The sequence below is a fragment of the Panthera leo genome, chromosome B3 (genome assembly GCF_018350215.1).
Source record: "Panthera leo isolate Ple1 chromosome B3, P.leo_Ple1_pat1.1, whole genome shotgun sequence".
Taxonomy (NCBI): domain Eukaryota; kingdom Metazoa; phylum Chordata; class Mammalia; order Carnivora; family Felidae; genus Panthera; species Panthera leo.
The window spans coordinates 129,021,908-129,036,612 of record NC_056684.1 but is presented as its reverse complement, the minus strand read 5'-3'; positions in this window follow the sequence as shown (position 1 = coordinate 129,036,612).

Sequence of the window (14,705 nt, the reverse complement as noted above, 5' to 3'; positions counted from 1 at the left end):
AAAATCACATGTCTTTCCACTTATTTAGCTCTTCTTTGATTTCTTTCATCAATATGTTATAATTTTGAGCATACAGATTTCATACATATTTTGTTGTTTATAGATATGTCATTTCTTTGGAATGATTATATATAGTATTCTGTTTTAAATGTAGGTTTCCACATGTTCATTGTTAGCATATATAGAAATCTGATTGATATTTGTGGGTTGTATGTCCTGCAACCTTGTTGAATCACTTATTAGCTCTTAGAGTTTTTGTTTTGTTTTGTTTTGTAAATTCCTTAGGCTAATATGTTATCTGAAGGAAAATTTTTACATTCCTCACACAAACACTTAAGTCCCATGACAACACAACCCTTATTTACCTTTTCAGCCTCATTCCCAATCTATGTTCTCAGCTGACATCCTTTCCCAGTATTTTCTTTCTTTCTTTTTTAATAATAACAACAAAAAATAAGTTGATTGAGGACCTCCCGCATCATCATCTGGTATGGTTTAAAATGTAGTTCCCCAAAACTCACCCTAAAGTCTGTGGAGGCAGCCTGAAAACTTGCACTTTTAACATGATATCCCTGATGATTCTTATATACACATAGGTTTGAGAACAACAGGCTTCTGCGTCAGCCAAAAGGAAATTCTCATTTTTCCCGAACTTACCACCCACATCTAAGGCTTTAATGTCTCATGGTTCATTACTTGCAATCTTTTATAGATTCACCTCAACATTCCTTGCACATATGCTTCAATTGTGTTCCGCCTAAAATTCTTCAAATCTGCTTTGAACGGTCCCATGATCCTTTTTTGTATTTCTGCACCTGGAAGAAAAATCACCCAATCCTTAATAAAGGTACCGTTAAAACCTTATGGTGTCTGCCTTCAGACAGAAAACTATGCAGACATCCTGTCACGTGCACTTGGTCAAGTCCTTGTCCGTATCCACACAGTAGTTACTCCAAATACATAGCCATGTCTTCAAAGGCCCCTTCTCCTCTGCACATCACAGTAGATAACCTAGTCTCCTACAAGGGGGGTGGGGGGAAAGCCCTGAGTGTCTCACTTTTTCATCTAAAATCTTGCCTTTGTCCATACACTGTTCAAAGACCATCCCATCACTTTTTTCTTTCTAATACGTATAATTCATCTTGACTCAACTGCTATCAAATATCCTCTTTCTCAAGCGGGTAACTTTACTGCTTTCCATTAGATCATTCTCCTAAGAATATACTCATACTTGAGACGTCTCACCTACAAAACAAAAACAGAAGTAAAATGTTTCATTTTGGCTGCTGTCGTATCATGCACTATTTCCTCATTTCTCACTTTATCAAAACAGAACCCAATACACACTATCTCCTCTTCTCCTCTTCTGAGTTGTTGAAAATTGCCTCTGTCCCCACTGGAAATGGCTTGATGAAGACATAAAGGACCCCTAACTCCCAAATTCAATGACTAATATTTCACTTTTAGCTGACTAGCATGTGACACCATCGAAAACGTTCTCTTTTTTTCGAGTTCCATCACTCCACACTCCCCTGAAACCTCCTTCTTTGTTTTTCATTTGTTTCTTTGTTCATTTTGTTTTATTGTTACCGATCATAAGCTACCTTTGGCTCCTCTTATGATGACAGTTTTTAGTGCTCTCTGACCCTTTTCACTCCATAATCTTATTGTGGACATTTCATTGCATGCCACCGTTTTAATTACCTGTGTTGCTTCCCGGTCCTAAATCAACACCTTCACACTCCCCTGGGAGATCTTATCATCTCTCTCTCTTCAGCTCTTCAACTTTTCTTCCAGCTTCCAAATTGAGAACTTACCATGAAAATTCTAAATGCACCTCACTCAAACTCAGCCTGTCCAGAAGCTACCTCATTCTCTTATTCCTTCTACTAGCCTTTCCTCTTATTCCCTGTGTTGGGGAATGGATTGCTCGCTTCTCTAGTTGCCCTGTCCCGAACCAGAGAATGGTTTCAACTCTCTGTCTCTCTCATTCTTGTAGTCAATTAACCACTAAACCTGCCATTACTACTGGCTACCTCTTTTTGTTATCAAATCTATCTCCCTTCTCCATGATCAAGGCCACTGCCATGGCCTATTATCTAATCATGGCTCACTTGAACCACATAAGCAATCATATAATTTTACCCTCTCTTTCTCGAGTTTAATGTACTCAAAGCCATTCTCTCTCTGCACCACAGTCTGGGCAGTGTTTCAGATACACAAATCTCTGCTCAGCTTAGAATGTTTTCAGGTCTTTCCTATCCTCTACGACCTTAGTAGGACACAAAAGGCTTTTTATGACCTGACTACTACTGTATTTCTGCTATCAGCACTCTGAATCTAACTTCACTGAATCCCTTATGTGCATCTGGCAATCTAATTTCCCAACTTATCTGTTCATCTACTAGGTGTCTTGCCTCATTTTTGTCTGACTAGTAAATTTTCTCTTCTTCTGTAAAGACTGAGTTTGATTAACCTGTTATTAATGATGACTACCCTGACTCTCATAGGCTGACTTTGGTAGTTTTTCTTCTCTTTTTATATAACATTTTATATGTTCTTTTATAATAATAATTAGATAGATAGATAGATAGATAGAAATATATATATATATATATATATATATATATATATATATATATATATATATCAGACGATTTTGTAACCATTTGTTTAGCTATTGATCTACTAAATTCAAAATAACTCTATTAGCACAAGGATTCTTTTGCATTCATATTGGTTTCCAAATTCCTTATAAAATAACATGGCCCACGGTAGAGACATACTAAATGTTTCTTGAGTAAAATGTTAGCCAGGGAGAGAGAGATATGTACATACATTTTTATAATAGAACCAAGAATGACACGTTTTATTGGAGAATAAATGGTACATGAATATATAGAAAAGGAAAAAAGTTAGGACCAGAAGATTTAATTTTGGCCTACAAGGACAGACTTTATAAGAGTAAGAGAGGGGAGAGGTAATTGCAGGGAACAAGTACAATATAACTAAATACATGGAGAAACAAATTACAAAACTTAGTAACAGGTGCAGAGTCTTACTGGCACGTCTATGTGGTCAATGGAGAAACCGGTGGACTGAGAAACCAAAATGTACAAGAGATGTTGGATATTAGTATGAAAAGTTTCTAATACCATGTTAAGAAATTAAAACAACAGGCATTCAAGAGCCATGTAAGAATTTTTGACAGATTGGGTGGGGAAATTTGCTTCAGTGTCAATATAAAACAATGGGGTTTTATACTTTACAAACACTTTAGAGGTGAGGAGGATGGGAAGACTTTCCAATAATTTAGGAAATGGTAATGCCACGCATCGGAACGGAGGTAATGTTTATTAACAAAGAGCATCCAGAATCTGACTGCTAACTCTGGTAGTTGCGTATTTTCTAAGGATGCCTCCAAAATAAAAATAACTGTACCCGCATGTGGTTTCTAAATGGAAGATTGTCTTATACTATATGTTACAATAGAGACAACATATAAAGATAAGAGCTGCTCTCATAACAAAGTAAAATGTAATTTTCTGTGCATGATTTTAACTTCCTGGATGCTGAAAGATCTTGCCAAGATCTGATATTGAATTAAATAATCAAGCACTAGGAAAGAAATTTTATGTCCAACCAGGAAAAACACGCTATTTTTTATGAGAACTGAACATGGATGAAGAGTTAGCAAAGCAAAGGAAACTGAACATTTCTACTAAAATGTTTAGAATGATTATATAACATTTACGAGTTTTCTAAATCCTGGGTGGTATTTATATGTCTAATAGCACATTATTCGTAATACCAAAGACTCATAACACTTGATAATGCTATAAATATATTCATAATTGTGTATTTGGATACTCATATTTAGAAATATGATATTTTATACATACACAAATAGAGATAGATTTAATACAAGCATTCTAGATTTACTCCAAAATGAACCCCAAATGGCCATAGTTTTGTATTTCTTAGACACCATAAATTATGACACGTATCAAATCAATAAGACCACACTGCAAAAGAATTCATAGTCTTATCTTTGCTGAGACAGATGGAAATCCATGAGAGTTATAGATAGGGAAGATTTTGAAGGTCAGGAATCATTATTCTTGCCAACTCTGCTGCTGCCCTTATTCTTTATCGCTCTAGTTTGAAAGGGGTAGATGCTTATACTTCCTTTGGAAAACCATCTCCTCTTACAATCTTTACAGTCCCTGTTTCTAAGCTTATGGTCTGACCTTCATCTTGTCTAGACTTTCTTGTTACATACAGTTCTCTTTCAATACTTTATACCAGTCCCACTCACTGGACACTTAAACAGCAATGCAACACAGCCTGTAATTCATCGCTTAATGGATTTTCATGTCATCTTAACCAGGTGGAAAGGCCCTTGATGCACAGACCATGTATTATACACATTGTCGCCTCTGTAACACCTAACAATTCGCTGAGTGCAAATTCATACTACCACGTATAAACATATTGTTGAATTGAATTTATTTGCTTAAAGGTTATCACATAGCTTATGAAGACTCACCAAAATCACCTTTTCACAAATTACCCTTTCTATGTATGCCGGGTGTTCACTGTACATATCTCTCTTATAGTGCTGTGTTTGCGTATGGGCCCCCTCTGACTGTCCCTGCCCTGCCACTCTTAGAGCAATGTACATGATATTACTGGCTCAAAAATTCTCTCTAAGTAGAGAAAGCAAGTGCTGGAAGCAAGGGTCACTCTGTCTCCAATGATAAAGCCATTCCTCCATGCAGCTCAGACCAAGTTTTCCCTAAGTAACAGTCAGAGAGGGGAGGAAAGACAGAATGAACATCATCTAGAGATTCAAAGACATTACCAGGTTCTCCACCAACAAAACTAACTGGGGAGAAAAAAATTCAAATGAATTGGCCAGGTGCTATAATTTCAGAAGACATTCAATAAATCCTTACACTGGGTCATGAGAGAGGAGAAGCTTGGTGAAGTCAGACAGAGGTCCACCCTCAAACCTAGGTCAGGTTCCAGAGAATTCTACTCTGAGCAGACAAGTACCTACTCAGATGCGGCAGACCTGTGCAGTTTGCTTCTAAATCTACATCTTCCCCTGTTTTACCCCAACTTCTCTGAACTCCTTTTATATTTTGGATCAGTCCCCAAAAACCTTTCTCTATATTGACCTTGCCTTGAATGTTATGAATGGCTGTAATAGAATTTCAAAAATCTGAAGAAAAACTGTTTACTGTATTGTTTGCGTCAGATTGGGCTGCTCCAAAGCAGATGTGAAGGTTCCTTAAAACTTTATTATACTCTATGTGTTATAGAATATTTTTGTCCCCGACGATCTTTGGTGCTTCCTCTTCCACTCTGCATGGGCCCCTGACAGATGAGCCCTTTGGATTATATCAAAGGACCCCTTAGCCTCTGTCATTTTGTGGGTTTTAGCCAACAGGAGGTAAGTGAGTGAGGACAGGAGGCCAGCTTCCTCCCTGCCAGGTGACTGATGTCTGGCCACATTCCTCAACCAGGCTTTTGTCCTAACAGTGACCTTTTTCCAAATTCCTTGAATTTCTTCAATCTTTTGCCCCTACTGGTCTGTCACTAGCTCATACTTTCCCATACTGACTTTCCTGAATTCTTCCAAAGCTCTTTTTAGAGGTTCTCTTTACTTTAATTTCTTCAAATCACTGGTTTAAATATGCCATCTGCTTCCTGCCAGGACACCAATTAATATGTTTCCTATCCATTTACCAGGAAATCAATGTTTTAAAGAGAGATGAAAGGACAGGAAGGAAAAGGGCATGCAAACTTTGTGTTCCTGGACCTTGTCTTAGGAAAATGAAATGTTGCTTTCCATATATTGCCTCCACCCACAGGTCATGGCTAATATAGCAAGTGCCAACAGATCTCCAATAATCGTAGATAAGAGAGTGGGTAAATTGTGGTGTCGCCCATAGGATTTTAACCCAGAGTAAAAACTGTTGGGAAGTGTCTCCATTTTGGTATCTTGGTAGAGGTTGCCATGTCATCAATTTATAATCCGATGAATGGAACAAACTTAACTCTCAGACCCATGTGCAGTTGGGGCCCTGATGTCCCTGCTTGCAGGATGGTTCCACCTATTTTTTCTGTACTCCTGGCCCTCTGTCTTGACAGATACTTTTTATTAGTGTAGCTATTTTATATTATATATTAGTGTAGCTATATTAGTGTAGCTATTAGTGAACATATAGCATATATATGCTTGTGTTTTGACTAATTCAATCCCGCCTTTTAATTTTCTTATTGCTGTCTGTGTTTATAAATAATAGTCTCACATCATTTGCTATTTTAGTTAGGGTCACTACAAAAAGCTATAGATAAAAAGAAGTAGTTTGCACCAAGATTGAAGCTTTCCCCGCCCCCCCAAGGTGCTCTCTACTCCGCAAACTCTGTTCTGCAATTCAGATTCTAAATACTCATATTAACAGTTTTTTGAAGGAAAGACCAAGAATCCACCCCTAACATTGTAAGTAATGGATTTTGTTTTTTTAAAAAAATGACCAAATACAAGTAGGTTGCATATTATTTGGAAATAATTAATTCACAGTCTTAAGCTTACATCATATATCATGATACTAGAGTTATATTGGTATTTCTGTCTCGAAGAATGGTTTTGAAAACATTTGTAACCATGATCATGCATCATATAAATATGCAAAGTTTGTGTAGGTGAGAAGAAAATAAAGGAAAACCCAGAATGATGTTTCATCTTCATCAAATAATGTGATCATCGGAGGGAAATGGCTATCATCTTCAGAAGCTCTCTCCAGATTTCTCTACGTTTGTCTATAGAAAAGCGAAGGAAGCATTTTAAGATTTACCTCTTTATAGGAATATGTGTACCTCTTTCAGATTTCCAGGAACTATGCCAAATTTGATGAGTATTTTACGTTTTAATAATGCATATGTAATCCCTTAAATGTGCTTCAAGTGGAATCAAAAACAACTAGCAAAGGACAATAACACAGCAAAATTGGGATAGTATTAGTAAAAGAAATGTAAAAATGTTTTGAGATCTTCACGTCAGTTCATACCAACCATTGTTATTATCCTCATACACAACATTTTAATACCTCTAAGAAACAGTGGCTTCAGTATTTTATAGTGTATGTCAGCTTAATTTTACTTACTGAACAACTTAAATTGCTGTGAAATAATTCAAGGCAAATCTCTAGTCTTTCAAAGAACTTTATTTTTTTTCCCAATAAATGAAATTTATTGTCAAATTGGTTTCCCTACAACCCCAGTGCTCATCCCAAAAGGTGCCCTCCTCAATACCCATCACCCACCTTCCCCTCCCTCCCACTCCCCATCAACCCTCAGTTTGTTCTCAGTTTTCAAGAGTCTCTTATGCTTTAGCTCTCTCCCACTCTAACCTCTTTTTTTTTTTCCTTCCCCTCCTCCATGGGTTTCTGTTAAGTTTCTCAGGATCCACATAAGAGTGAAAACATATGGTATCTGTCTTTCTCTGTATGGCTTATTTCACTTAGCATCACACTCTCCAGTTCCATCCACATTGCTACAAAAGGCCATATTTCATTCTTTCTCATTGCCACGTAGTATTCCATTGTGTATATAAACCACAATTTCTTTATCCATTCATCAGTTGATGGACATTTAGGCTCTTTCCATAATTTGGCTATTGTTGAGAGTGCTGCTATAAACATTGGGGTACAAGTGCCCCTATGCATCAGTACTCCTGTATCCCTTGGATAAATTCCTAGCAGTGCTATTCCTGGGTCATAGGGTAGGTCTATTTTTAATTTTCTAAGGAACCTCCACACTGCTTTCCAGAGCGGCTGCACCAATTTCCATTCCCACCAACAGTGCAAGAGGGTTCCCGTTTCTCCACATCCTCTCCAGCATCTATAGTCTCCTGATTTGTTCATTTTACCCACCCTGACTGGCGTGAGGTGATATCTGAGTGTGGTTTTGATTTGTATTTCCCTGATAAGGAGTGACGTTGAGCATCTTTTCATGTGCCTGTTGGCCATCCGGATGTCTTCTTTAGAGAAGTGTCTATTCATGTTTTCTGCCCATTTCTTCACTGGGTTATTTGTTTTTCGGGTGTGGAGATTGCTGAGTTCTTTATAGATTTTGGATACTAGCCCTTTGTCCGATATGTCATTTGCAAATATCTTTTCCCATTCCGTTGGTTGCCTTTTAGTTTTGTTGGTTGTTTCCTTTGCTGTGCAGAAGCTTTTTATCTTCATAAGGTCCCAGTAGTTCATTTTTGCTTTTAATTCCTTTGCCTTTGGGGATGTGTTGAGTAAGAGATTGCTACGGCTGAGGTCAGAGAGGTCTTTTCCTGCTTTCTCCTCTAGGGTTTTGATGGTTTCCTGTCTCACATTCAGGTCCTTTATCCATTTTGAGTTTCTTTTTGTGAATGGTGTGAAAAAGTGGTCTAGTTTCAACCTTCTGCATGTTGCTGTCCAGTTCTCCCAGCACCATTTGTTAAAGAGACTGTCTTTTTTCCATTGGATGTTCTTTCCTGCTTTGTCAAAGATGAGTTGGCCATACGTTTGTGGGTCTAGTTCTGGGGTTTCTATTCTATTCCATTGGTCTATGCGTCTGTTTTTGTGCCAATACCATGCTGTCTTGATGATGACAGCTTTGTAGTAGAGGCTAAAGTCTGGGATTGTGATGCCTCCTGCTTTGGTCTTCTTCTTCAAAATTACTTTGGCTATTTGGGGCCTTTTGTGGTTCCATATGAATTTTAGGATTGCTTGTTCTAGTTTCGAGAAGAATGCTGGTGCAATTTTGATTGGGATTGCATTGAATGTGTAGATAGCTTTGGGTAGTATTGACATTTTGACAATATTTATTCTTCCAATCCATGAGCAGGGAATGTCTTTCCATTTCTTTATATCTTCTTCAATTTCCTTCATAAGCTTTCTATAGTTTTCAGCATACAGATCTTTTACATCTTTGGTTAGATTTATTCCTAGGTATTTTATGCTTCTTGGTGCAATTGTGAATGGTATCAGTTTCTTTAATTGTCTTTCTGTTGCTTCACTGTTAGTGTATAAAAATGCAACTGATTTCTGTACATTGATTTTGTATCCTGCAACTTTGCTGAATTCATGTATCAGTTCTAGCAGACTTTTGGTGGAATCTATCAGATTTTCCATGTATAATATCATGTCATCTGCAAAAAGCGAAAGCTTGACTTCATCTTTGCCAATTTGGATGCCTTTGATTTCCTTTTGTTGTCTGATTGCTGATGCTAGAACTTCCAACAATATGTTAAACAACAGCGGTGAGAGTGGGCATCCCTGTCATGTTCCTGATCTCAGGGAAAAAGCTCTCAGTTTTTCCTCATTGAGGATGATGTTAGCTGTGGGCTTTTCATCAATGGCTTTTATGATGTTTAAGTATGTTCCTTCTATCCCGACTTTCTCGAGGGTTTTTATTAAGAAAGGGTGCTGGATTTTGTCAAAGGCCTTTTCTGCATCGATTGACAGGATCATATCGTTCTTATCTTTTCTTTTATTAATGTGATGTATCACGTTGATCGATTTGCGAATGTTGAACCAGCCCTGCATCCAAGGAATGAATCCCACTTGATCATGGTGAATAATTCTTTTTATATGCCGTTGAATTCGATTTGCTAGTATCTTATTGAGAATTTTTGCATCCATATTCATCAGGGATATTGGCCTGTAGTTCTCTTTTATTACTGGGTCTCTGTCTGGTTTAGGAATCAGAGTAATACTGGCTTCATAGAATGAGTCTGGAAGTTTTCCTTCCCTTTCTATTTCTTGGAATAGCTTGAGAAGGATAGGTATTATCCCTGCTTTAAACGTCTGGTAGAACTCCCCTGGGAAGCCATCTGGTCCTGGACTCTTATTTGTTGGGAGATTTTTGATAACCGATTCAATTTCTTCGCTGGTTATGGGTCTGTTCAAGCTTTCTATTTCCTCCTGATTGAGTTTTGGAAGAGTGTGGGTGTTTAGGAATTTGTCCATTTCTTCCAGGTTGTCCAATTTGTTGGCATATAATTTTTCATAGTATTCCCTGATAATTGTTTGTATCTCTGAGGGATTGGTTGTAATAATTCCATTTTCATTCATGATTTTATCTATTTGGGTCATCTCCCTTTTCTTTTTGAGAAGCCTGGCTAGAGGTTTGTCAATTTTGTTAATTTTTCAAAAAACCAACTCTTGGTTTCGTTGATCTGCTCTACAGTTTTTTTTTAGATTCTATATTGTTTATTTCTGCTCTGATCTTTATTATTTCTCTTCTTCTGCTGGGTTTAGGCTGCCTTTGCTGTTCTGCTTCTATTTCCTTTAGGTGTGCTGTTAGATTTTGTATTTGGGATTTTTCTTGTTTCTTGAGATAGGCCTGGACTGTAATGTATTTTCCTCTCAGGACTGCCTTTGCTGCATTCCAAAGCGTTTGGATTGTTGTATTTTCATTTTCGTTTGTTTCCATATATTTTTTAATTTCTTCTCTAATTGCCTGGTTGACCCACTCATTCTTTAGTAGGGTGTTCTTTAACCTCCATGCTTCAAAGAACTTTAAAAGAATAATGAATTAGAGCTCTATTTAGAAATTATTTTCTAATAAAACATTGTAAGTGGTTGGGTCCTTACATCTAGCTTGAAAGCCCGTATATAGGAGAAGAAACTCACAATGGCTCATACAGCTGACACATCTACTAAACCCTGTGACACAGAATGAGCAGGAACACGAATATGTTTTTAACTAGAATCCAGGTGGCAACAACTGAATGTGCGGCCCTTAACGGACGGTGTGTATTTTCTATCTGCAAAGGGCGTCTGGCCTTTGAGCAGGGAACACATAATGAAAATGCCTCAGGGCAAAACACAGAGAGGACTGCTCCTTTAAAAAAGGACTCAGAATAGTATAAAGTCTCGTCTTTTCCTAGGGACGTAGGAAAGATTATCTCTGCTAATATTTGGAAACATAATTAGATAGAGAAACACATCATCGGATGCATTGGAGGATTGGACAAAGTACACAGTGGCTGGAATTGTCCGTTGATGAAATATAATCCAATAGACATGTCACTCCGTCATTAAGGATGGTGACTCCGCTTAGAATCAGGAGACTCTCTGTAATGGTTCAGAAGCAATAAATAAACTCAGAGTACACTCAAGAGAGAGAAAATTTAAGGGAGGATCTCATGAAATGGCAGATTTTCAGGTCTGAACATGTGTTTCTTTTTCACACATGCTTCAGATTCATGTCGGTTGTAGCTCGAAGTCCATTTTCTTTTGAATTTTTTAAGTCTGTTGCTTGTTAGGATCCACATGTTCCCAGTCATTGTTTTATCGATCCCCTCTGATAAGCACTCACTCGGTGCTTTTAGTGTAGAGAACGTTATACAAGCTCACGGGGTTCTGGAAATACACCTAAAATATATTGCCTTGGTCCCTAAAGACTAAACTCCACATGCTTTTTGAGGCGAAAAGAAGATGCATCTTTCCACCTTGAGTCACATCTTAGCCTAAACCCAGTTAGAATACTGGGAAAGAGTCTTGGATTTACATAGACACACGGGGTTCAGATTGCTATTTCCTACGTTGTTGCAATTCAACAAATTATTAAAATTACTGAATGGCAGTGCTACCTCTGTAGGCATTTGTATACAGAAAAGAAAAATCTGAACTGGTGACTCCTTTTTGTTGTTGTTGTTATAGTGTATTTCTTCAGTGAATAAATATAGCACCATTAGGAGAAATATAAAGAGATTTCTTATAAGAAATTGCTCATGAAATTATGTAGGTGCATAAATCCCAAGTCTGCAGGGTGAGTCAACAAGTTGAAGATCCAGGAGAATCAATCATGTACTTCCTGTCCAAAGGCCAGCAGGCGTAGGACTCAGGAAGAGCCAAAGTTTTGGCTTGAGTCCAAAGGCAGGAAAAAATTTAATGTCCCAGTCTGAAGGTAATCAGGCCGAAAGAATTCTCTCTCACTCAGGGGACCGTCCATCAGCCTTTTTTTTTTTTTTTTCCTAGTCATGCCTTTGACTGATTAGATCAGGCCCACCCTCATGAGGGACAGCAATCTGTTTTACTCAGTTTCTTAATTCATATGTTAATCTCATCCACAAAGACCCTCACATCCTCACCCAGAATAATGTTTGACAAAATATCTGGGTACTCGGTGGCCCAATCAAGTTGACACACAAAATTAAACATCGTGCTTTAGACTTTCCAGTCTGATTATAGACACAAGAAGTATCCCTTTAAAAGTTTGCATAACCAACACAACATTCATTCACCGGCTGAGTAGCACCATCCAAGTCTTCTAGATAACTGTGGTCAGGAACTTACTGAGGTCCTCCCATATCTCAGACACTGTGAATTGAATCTCGTTCACAGAGGTACAGCTATAGACATGAAATAAGTGCAATATATACTTCATATGACATAATAGGGAGTTTGGACTTTATCTGATTGAAAGGCAGAAGCTAAAGACAGATTTAAGTAGGAAAGTAATTTGGTCAGATATGTCTTAAAATCATTACTTTCACAATAATGATCAGGGTGATCAGAGAGATAGTTAATGTTTTGTGGCTCCTATTTCCTGGACTTCCAAATATGAGAACACCCCAGGGCTCAGTCTTTGTTATTTACCAATAACATCTACTTCACCTCATTATTTTGGGCCTCTTCTGCAGTGCTTAAAAACGGGCTGACATTTACCCAGGACCTGAATACCTGCACAGTCTCTGCACATCCTAAGAGATGTGTCCTCTTCCTCCTTCCCAGATTGCCTTGCCATTAATCTTTCAGTCTCATTCTAACTTGCAAACCTTTTGAAAAACTCACACTCAATTCCTCTGAAGTGCCATAGATGCATACCTTAGGCCAAGTCTTCATGAAGTGGAACACCAGGTATCGGTCCAAAGTCCTGCGCGCTGGGAGAATTTTCCTCCACTGCTGTGTTACAGGGTCATCCTCAAGTAGAGTTGCGTTTACTTCTAGCTCGTGCCAGCATATTATGAAGATCCATTTTATGGCTCGTCTGATATTTTCCTCCTCCATTAACTTATAATTGGGAACTCCTGATGAAGCCGTAAGTGTGCCATAAAGGAATAAGAGTAAAGCAGTAAAGCAGTGAGAGCAGATACCACGAGAACCTGAACCATCTGCTCATGGTGTTTGCATCAGCCTTTAAAATCTTCCTAGGTTTGGCCTTCCATAATATTTCCACTTTTTTTTCAAGTTTTGGCAGTGAGTACCACAACCAGTTATGACCACTGGGCCTCCAACTATCCTACGTTAAGACATTCATTTCTGCTTGGCCTCAGAGCAAGTCAACCTTTGCTTTAACAATGGGGAATAGTTGTTGGCAGTGGAAAGCATTGTCCTTCTCCGAAAGTGTAGCATCTACTCTGATTCTCTTCTGAGGGTTTCCCAGTGGCTCTATACAGTATACATGCCACAGACACTTCCCGTACGATGGATTCTGTTGAGTTATGAGAACCAAGTGGCAGGAAAACTTGGATCACAGTCTACATCCTCTTCAAGTCATTTTTTGTTTTGTTCTGAACTCCACTTGGAATTGGTAGCCCTGAAGATTATACAGTATATGGGTCAGACCAACACAAATGTGTTTCTTACTTTGTGGTCAACAGTGAACATGCAACACTCGTTTCTCACTTTAAAGATGATATACTTGCAGGGCAGTCGGGTGGCTTAGTGGGTTAAGCATCCAACTGTTGGTTTTGGCTCAGGTCATGATCTCATGGTTTGTGAGTCTCAGCCCCGCATCGGGCTCTGTACTGACCGCACGTTGCCTGCTTGAGATTCTCTCCTTATCTCTCTGCCCCTACCTTGCTTGTGCTCTCTTTAAATAAACAAACAAACAAACAACAAGCAAACTTTAAAAAAAGGTGATATACAACTTGCATACATCACATTAATCGATCCCTAGAAACTTCACCAATGGAACAAGCCTCCGAAATCTCTCAAGTATTATCGTCACTCTTTGATGTGCGTACAGCTTACTAAATTACCTAGAATGCTTACTACTTCCTGCCTACCCAGTTCAATTAACTTCCTATCATTAAGATAATGACCGTGTTTCTGTGCTATCAAGATTACCAAGTTCTCCTTGTACACTTTTCTGTGCTATCAAGATTACCAAGTTCTCCTTGTACACTTTTGTATGGTAGGAATATAAATCGGTACCGCCATTATGAAAGACGGTTTGGAGGTTCCTCAAAAAAATGAAAAATAGGACTGCCAGCAATCTGACTTCTGGGTTTATATTTAAAGGAAATAAAACGGCTATCTCAAATAGATATCTGAGCTCTCAAGCTCACTGAAGCACTATTCACAATAACCAAGATGTGGAAACAGCCTCAGTTTCTGTTGATGGATGAATGGATAAAGAAAATGCGGTGTGTATATACAATGAAATACTATTCAGTTTTTTTTTTTTTAATAAGGAAATCCTGTCATGAATGACAACATGGATTAACCTGGAGGCCATCATGCTATGTGCAATAAGCCAAACACAGAGAGACAGTATTTACATGTAGAATCTAAAAAAGTTGAACTCACAAAAACAGAGGAAGAAGAGTGGTTCCATGGGACTTAGAGGGGGCGGAATATGGGGCGATGTTGGTCAAAGGGTACTTCTAGTTGTGAGATCAATAAGTTCTGGACACCTAATATACAGTA